Raw genomic sequence first — 8,671 nt, 5'->3', positions numbered from 1 at the left:
GGGCTGAGGCAATCCAAACCAGGGACTAAGCACAAAATTAATAACTAGGTGAGATGCTTGTTGTGATGTTTATTTTCATAGTATGTTTACTTCTTAATTGTGTTTGCTGGATTCTGTGTTAAAATTATTTTTATAATCCTTGATTGAGCACATACAGATTAAACAATGGGGAGAAGAGGACAGATAGTCTGTCTTTAAAAACTCACGGAAAAACTACAAGAAATCTAACACATAGGTGCTGGTTTATTTATCCAAACTTTTTTTGAGAAGAATACAGAACAACTTGAAACACTTTTTCTAGCCTTTTCCATTTGGAAGCATTATTAAGAAATTCCTTGTGTGTAATGTATATTTGGAACTAGGGCTTTTATTTTTCAGAAATTTATTTCAACCTGAAATAAATGTGAAGTTGTAGCTTCTAATGAAGTCTACAGTGGGAATGATTTCAAAATTTACAAATAGCATTTATATGGATCCTAATTTCTGAGTGTTTTATAGACTATTGTACAATGACTTAGCAAGTGTAACAGAAATTTGCACATATATTTTCTTAAGTACATGAGCACTCATTTTTGAGTCTATACAGAATTTTGCTGCCTGGGCAGTTGCTCAAGCTTACATTTTATTTTTTGTGCAAAAAAGGTCAATATAATTGTCCCTAAATATTTGTTATTCATTATATCTATTGCACTGCATTTGGCACGTACAATTCTTCCTCATTTGGTTTTAATCATCATTTCTCCCTAACAAAAAGGCGTTTGTGATTATACTGTCCTCATGTGGTCTGCCTCATCAACACTAGCTAGTTGTATACAAAATTGCTGCAGTGACTTTTATTTTCCAAGGCAATATTTTAAATACAAAGTAACATTGATCCTTAAGTTATCTTACACATGTAGTGAGAAAATGGATTTAGATCTGAATATCTATTTATGTAAACATTTATTAGCTTTTCCACTCTTAGATCAGGCTGCCGAAGGCTATTGGGAAAAAAAAAATCATATGGACTAGCTTTTAGAGAATAACCTGTGTTTCCTGTCTCTAACCCTGATCTCTTGCCTAGTTCTATACCAGTATATTCAGCTGTACTGCCTACCCCTCATTGAGTTCCACAGACACCTCAAACTTAACACATCTGGTATTTATTAGGATTAAGTTCAGCTGTGAGTAACAGAAAGCTACAAAATTATAGTGGCTTAAAGAAGTAGAAATGTCTTTATTTCTCATGTTTGTGAAATCAAGGAACCAGGCTCTTTCTATCTTGCTGCTCTGCTTTCTGTGATTTCCATGGCCAAGTTAGGTTTATGGTCCAAGGTGGTTAATAGAGCTGTAGCTGTTATATCCATATTTCCTGGCAGGAAGGAGAAAGAGGTGAAGAAAATGCTTTATCTTTTAAAGACACCTCCTGGAAGTTGCAAACACAATTTATATTACATACCATTCGCCTTAACTTAATCATTTGGCTACATTTAGCCATAAAGGAAATGGGAAATGTTATCTTTATTCTGGATGGCCATGTGCTCCCTGAAAATCAGCTACTCTGTTGCTATGTAAGAGGGGAAATGACAAGTGGGGGTAAACTCAAGGCTTTAGTCTTTCATGCGATGTCCAGATCTGAACATTTGTCTCCATAAATATAATTTTCCTCCATTGTCCCCACCAACCACCAAGTTACTCAGGCTAGAAATTTGAGAGCCCTTGGAAACTTCCTTCTTTCACTTCTCACATCCAATTAAGTCTAGCTGATTGAGCTCCTACATATCTTAATCATCTCATTACTACTCAGTTTCAAACCCTTGAGATTTCTTGTCATGACTATAATTCATAGTTTCTTGAATGGTCTCCCTTCCCATAGCCTTGAATCCCCTTAAAAAATGTCTTCTACACAGCTGTCAGGGTGATTTATCTAAAATGCAAGCCTGACTCAACAACGTCTCTTGCTCAACATTCTTCAGGTGGCATACAGATTTCCCTGCAGATCTTGACTCTGCCAATTTCCTATTCCTCCTCTCTCACCAACTTTCCCACTGGACCACCTAGAATTCCCACTGGACCACCTAGAATTCCTATTCCATTATTATCAAACATCTCCAAATCCTCAGCCTCTACAGTGAACAATCCCAGCACCTCTTGGATTGACTCTGAAAATACTGTAGAGACTTTTTATGCCTCCCAAAGTTGGTAGGTGGGGACATGTCCTCCTCACTTCTCAGTGCTGTTTCCAGACCAATAAGTCTTCCTCCTCCTACAAAAAGCCTTTATCATTGGAGGCTCACCGCTAACTTCACATCATTGTAACCTATTTACTTTGCAACGTAGTAGCTAATTTTCATGGGGTACATTGCCCTCCAGAGTAAAGCCTCCAGTAGCGGCTTTAGTACATGGCTCTCAGTGCTTTTCTCCATCCTCATATCTGCCGTCTTCTGGGGACACTTCAGCATCCATATTGGATGACAAATTCAGCGTCCTCAATATTTGACCTTCTTGTTTCAACAACTAATCTTTTTTTTTATTTATTTTATTTTATTTTTTTTATAACTCAGCCTCAGCTACTCAGTAACTCTAAGATCTTAACTTGGACTTGAATTCATTACAAGCTGGCACAACTTTGAAATCACTAATTTAGATGCTGAGCTCTTCTGGGGCTTCCAGCTCATCTGCTCAAGTACCCCACTGCAGCTGTTCCTCAGCTTCATCATGACACCAATGTAGTGAATCTTCTATGTTCTTCCATCCATCAGTCCCTCCTTGTCTTCACTTCCTTTCTTATCCAGCTTGGAATCATGTCCTCATAAAACACTGTTTATTGAACAGCCTTAACTCTAAGGGGGTACAAAACCAGCTTTGTTTGTCTTTAGCCACTGCCTTCAGTTAGGTTCTATGAATATTATTTTTCTATCTTTTATCATACCTCAGATTCATTTCTTTTGGATGATTTTAAGCATGAGTACTGCAATTCAGTCTAGTCCAACTTAATCCAATTGAAACTTTTAATTTCAAACCTGGCTTAGTATTTATTTTCCTTTCTACCTTAAAGCCAGATCTTAGACTTAGGACTTGGACTGCAGAGTTGGATACGTCAGCTCTTTCACTGCAGCTTCTCCAGGTTTAGGTAGGGGAAGCATATTGAACAAAGAGGAGTTAAGATTTCTTCCACGTAACCTGTGCCACTAGTATCTTCTTTTGGATGTGGCAGGTGCCTAAACACTGCCGTTCTCATGGGGTGTCTCAGGGAGCCTGCAGGAGCCCCATCTACTGCCCATTTATTTTCAAAATGACCTCTTCTAATGTACACTCAGCTTTTGTTTCCATGAAACGCCTCACAGCTACTTACTGCTAAGGTCCATTCCCCTTGCCTAAAGTTATTTTAGGAAGTATTCCAGCAGGATGGCTCATGTCTGGCTACCTTCCAAATGTTCATTTGACTACAGCAGACTAAAGCATCCTTGTTAAGCCAAATAAAAGGAGCCTTCCACTACAAATGCTGCTTCTCTTTGCTTGCCTTGTGCCATTCATGTTTCTCCCTTCAAGAACATAAGCCTGTAGGCTAGGTAATCAAGTCTACTGTGTAATAGATATCCACTTACAGAATAACATGCCTTTATAGGCACTCCTCAATCTCTATGACTGATTCCCTTAGAACCTCCTTCACACAGTTCACTTGGGTGAGGGTTTGAAGCACTCTTTCTACAATGGAGGGTAAAGGCCACAACTCTGTCATATAACAATGATTACCTGCTTCAGTGGATTCTTCTTGACTCTCAATCTTTTGCAAATATAGACTGCTTGGGGGTGGTGGAGTGAAAGTTTAGATGGAAGAGCCAGTTCTGCTAACTCTTAGAAATCCTGTGGGAATATGCTTTATGGTTTTCTTTAGAATGTGGGTGGAAAATTCTAAAGAATTTTCTTTAGAATAGCTAGAATCTTTATAGCTATTTGGCCAATTCTGAGTCAAAAGGAAAAATACTGTTTAGCATCTTGGTACCCAAATAAGCCAAATTTCCTTACTCTTTTACCCTGTCAAAAGTGTGTATTAAAACCCTAATTCTAGATGATCTCAGCTGGTTGTAATCTCCATGACTATACCCAGATGCTGAGCACAGTTGAGGAAAATCACCTGTTGGGTCAGATTGTTATGTCTATGAAAAAATCCATGATGACCAACCTCAACTTGCCTGCCAACACTGCTTAGTAATTTGACCAGCCTTATTCTCAACTATTTCCAAAAGATTTTAAACTAGAACTCTGTACCCCATTCTGATCAGGAAAGTTCATGCTACTTCTATAGAAGTGATTATTTCATATAGGAATATGAAGCTAAACTGGAGCATTCTCTTTCTACGGCAGGCTACAAAAACACCGGCATCTGCACATATCCTTTCCTTCTGCTTCATCAAAACAGCATCCCTATTCTTGGAACTCTGGATCCCTTTTTTGTTCTTCCTTCCACAAATACTGAATTAAGCATTTACTAAGTGATAGATATATTTCAAGTGGTGCTGGGGTTCTATAGTGAACACAGAAAATCCAAGACAAAGTCTCTTTTCTTATGGGGATCTCATTTTTATAGTCGGAAAAAGACAATACATAAATAGGCAAAGCATATAGTCAGAAGGTAATAAGTGCTATGAAGGAAATTAAAATAGGCGGGAGGATGGAAAATAATGGGTGTACGTGGTATGTGTGCTAGTTCAGGTAGACTGATCAGGAAATGCTTCTTTGAGCAGCGACCTGAGGAGTGGCTGAGAGCATGAGACTCAGTTCTGTCTGATTATCGTGTAAACTGGATGCTTTCATAATTATGTAGATAGATTACCAACCATAGCCTTAGAGTGATAGTTCTCAACCTTGCCTCCAGCCAGGACGGGAAACTTTCTACTTCTTTCTGTAGCTTTGCGTATCATCTTTAAGCTGACTACTATATCTTTAGTTCAGTCCTCTCTTCTGAGGCCTGTATACCCAACTGCCTTGGAACATCTCCAGTTGGATGCTTTACAGGTATTTCAAATTTGATCTGAACAAGGAAAAATCCTGTACTCTCCCCACACTAGCCTTTCTGGAAGATTTTTTTTTTTTTTTTTTGTCTTTGTGAGTAGTGTATCTATTCTTTCAATTGTTTAACGCAGAGACCTAAGAATTAATGTGACTTCTCTCTATCCCTCACCTCCCCCATGCTCCAGTCACTAACTCCTTTTAATCCTATCTCCTATCTGGACAGTTTACTTCCCTGTATCCTCCCTGCTGCCATTCTCTCCCTTGGCTCCATTGTCTTGTCTGGATTATGGAGGAGTCTGTATTTGATGTCTTCCATCCACTTTTGCCTCCTGCCAATCCATTTTTCTAACAGCATAGCAGCCAAAATGATTATTAGGAATGCAGTTCTGGTCATATCATTGCATTCCTTAAACTCTTCTAGTGGTGTCTAGTCCAGAAACTTTATCAAGACTCAAATACCAGCGGGGATTTGGGCTCTTCCTATTTTTTTGACATTATCATACCTCACTTATCTCTTCAGTTGATTTTCTTCAACTATATTGAACATCCTGCCCAATCCTTCCTTAGTCTTGAGCCTTCACTATTTCTTTTACCTGGAACATTCTCTATCTTCATTTGGTCAAGCCCTACTATTACATTCTTTACATTGCTCCTGTAATACTACTTTCTTTGGGACACCTTTTCTATTGCTTCCAAAGTTCAAGATTCCTGCAATGTATATTAATACTATGTACTTTCCCTTTGATACCTTTTATCATACCAGTACTTTATTCAGTGTTTGCCTTTCCTGCTGGATGGCAGGTTTTGATGAGGGCAGGCTTTGTGTGTCCAGCAGCCCCCACAATGCTGTTATGTAGGTAGTGTGCAATAAGTATTTGTAGAATGATTTCAGGTGAAACAAACTCTTTTCTCCTGCTATACAACGCTCTATTTAAAACTCACCAGAATGCTGTATGTAAGTTGGATAATTCAAGTGTCATCGGACTTTGTGTCTGCTTTGTTGCAGTGCAGAGAAGGATGCCTCTGGGATTGTTTTACTCTGTATGGGAGCCATTAATGACAGAAGCCTTAATTATCGCTTACTTTGGAGCCATTAATGACAGAAGCCTTAATTATCCCTTACTTTGGACTATTATATAATTGGGCTTATTTTGATGATATTGTTCTATATTTGTAAATTCAAGGTAACCTGAGTGGGGGTAATTGGATAGACTATAGGAAAAATTTTACCTTCTGTTCTTTTAGGTGCATAACTGGAAAATAAAGTATAAAGATTGCTCCAAAGCCTCATTGAGCTATTAATAAAAAAAGCCTCAGGTATTCAGGAAATACCACAAAGAAGAATGGATGTTTTATCTTCTTTTATAAAAAAGAGTTTTTTTTTTTTTCCTTCCCCCAAGCCACTCCTCAAATAGTCAACACCTGGCAGGATGGTTAGACACTACAATTGTTATAAAATTGGTGTTTTGTGGAGAGAGGTACTGTTGGGAACTGTTGTCACTCATTGAAGCTTTTGATTGTAGTTAAAGTTACTCCAATAGCATAAAACAAGCATGCCAAATGGAAAGTACCTTTAATCAGAACATTTTCTAGGGTTGCCAAATTAAAGCAGATGTGAGATATTTATCAGCTTCAATTTCTGGTGTTTAGATTACTCAAAGCAAATGCCACTGGGACATGCTGATTAAGGTCAATTTATTAAAGTGGAGCCCAACTAACAAACATAATTTACACATTTTTTCTTCTACATATACCTTCTAGCTTTAGATTTTTCTAATAAAAGAAAATGTATTTTTATTTTCAACCTTCTTAGTTTCTTGGTTATTGTATTTAGATGTATTTAGATATATTTAGAACAGAATGCAAATTGTAATTGTTGCAAGAACATATAAATATTAAAAGTACTTCTAATGGAGTTATAAAATAGTTTCCATTTATGTTTTCAAGACAGGAAATAAAATAGACTTCTGAACTATTTTGTGCCTGGCATGGTGCTAGGTGCCTTTAAGATAGCCAGGTGGGAAGGGGTTCTCAGAGAAACTCCAGCTGGCCTTTGCACTGGGAGGAGTGCGCAATGGGGTGGAACCACAGAAGTTCGTGCCTTTTGCAGTCGGGAGGATCCTGGCCCTTCCTCCTCCTGGGTGTTACCTGGAATTCAATCTGCCAAGTGGGAAGCATGTATTGCAAGACTCTCACGCTTCCTTTGTGGAGAGTCCCTGTTTCCTTTTCTTTTCCCTTTTAGCCCAATAAATTCCATTTTTCTCCCCTTTTAAATTATATGTGAGCCTAATTTTTCGTGATCATGTGACAAGGACTCCGTCTTGAGCTGAGCTATGGAGAGAGTCCTGCAACACCTTCATGTAGACATTCTTGTAAGTATTATTGTCCTCATTGTACAGATGAGATAAAAAAACACAAAGAAAATTAAACTGTTACCCAAGGTCATGCAGTTATAAAAGGGAGGTTTCCAATCTGTACTTTCTTACTACACTGCACTGTCCTTACTGTTTATCTGTGGTGATGTAGGCATAATCCTATTACTAATGCAAATAATAACATAGTTAGAAGTGCAAACTTTGCTCTCATACCTGAATTGGAACCTTGGTGCCAATGCTTTCTAACTGTGATCTGAAGAAGTTTCTTAACATTTCAATTCCCGAGTCCTGAAAACTTGGGCCTCATGCTTCTAGAGTTATGGAGAGATTAACGCCAATATTAGCAATATTTTTTACCATATTAAAAAATTAATTTAGATACAAATCTTGTGAAAAGGCATTAGACACTCCCGTAGTTGTTATTCTAGTTCATAAGGGTTGTTCTAGTTTCACTTGTTGAGAGGAAGTTTGCTTAATTTCTCTTCAGTTTTCATTCCATTATTTTAAATGTTAGCACCTGTTTCTCCTTTAGTAGTAGATTGTAGTCTTTTCACTCTTATCAACAGAGTTAGAGAATATAATATTTGAACATGTCTAGCATACTGGTCACTAAATAAATGCTGTCTTCTCTCCCCACTGTTGCTATCCAATAGTTCCATAAATTGGTTTCAATATAGCAATTGGGTTTCTAAATGCTTCCTGGGGATCATGGTGAAGACCTTTGTATAGGATCTGACACCAGAAGCATCTAATGTTGTTTGTCTTGATTTAGTCAGATGGAAGAATGTGGAGGAGAAAAATGAAGGGATATAGAAACAGGAAAACTCTGGGAATAGTTTTATTTTCTTAACCTCTGTCAGAAGTCGTTAATGAGGATAGTTTCACAATTTTTAAATCAATTGAAATTATGTATTTCTTTTCTTTTTTTTTTTTTTTACAGTGCATTGTCATTATTTTTCTTTTTTTTATTATTATACTTTAAGTTCTAGGGTACATGTACACAACATGCAGGTTTGTTACATATGTTATGTATACTTGTGCCATGTTGGTGTGCTGCACTCATCAACTCGTCAGCACCCATCAACTCGTCATTTACATCACATATATCTCCCAATGCCATCCCTCCCCCATCTCCTGTCCCCATAATAAGCCCCAGTGTGTGATGTTCCCCTTCCCGAGTCCAAGTGATCTCATTGTTCAATTCCCACCTATGAGTGAGAACATGTGGTGTTTGGTTTTCTGTTCTTGTGATAGTTTGCTGAGAATGATGGTTTCCAGCTGCATCCATGTCCCTACAAAGG

Source organism: Mandrillus leucophaeus, unplaced genomic scaffold, assembly GCF_000951045.1.
Source record: "Mandrillus leucophaeus isolate KB7577 unplaced genomic scaffold, Mleu.le_1.0 Scaffold738, whole genome shotgun sequence".
Lineage (NCBI taxonomy): Eukaryota > Metazoa > Chordata > Mammalia > Primates > Cercopithecidae > Mandrillus > Mandrillus leucophaeus.
The sequence above is the reverse complement of the archived record's forward strand: the minus strand, read 5'-3'. Positions refer to the sequence as shown.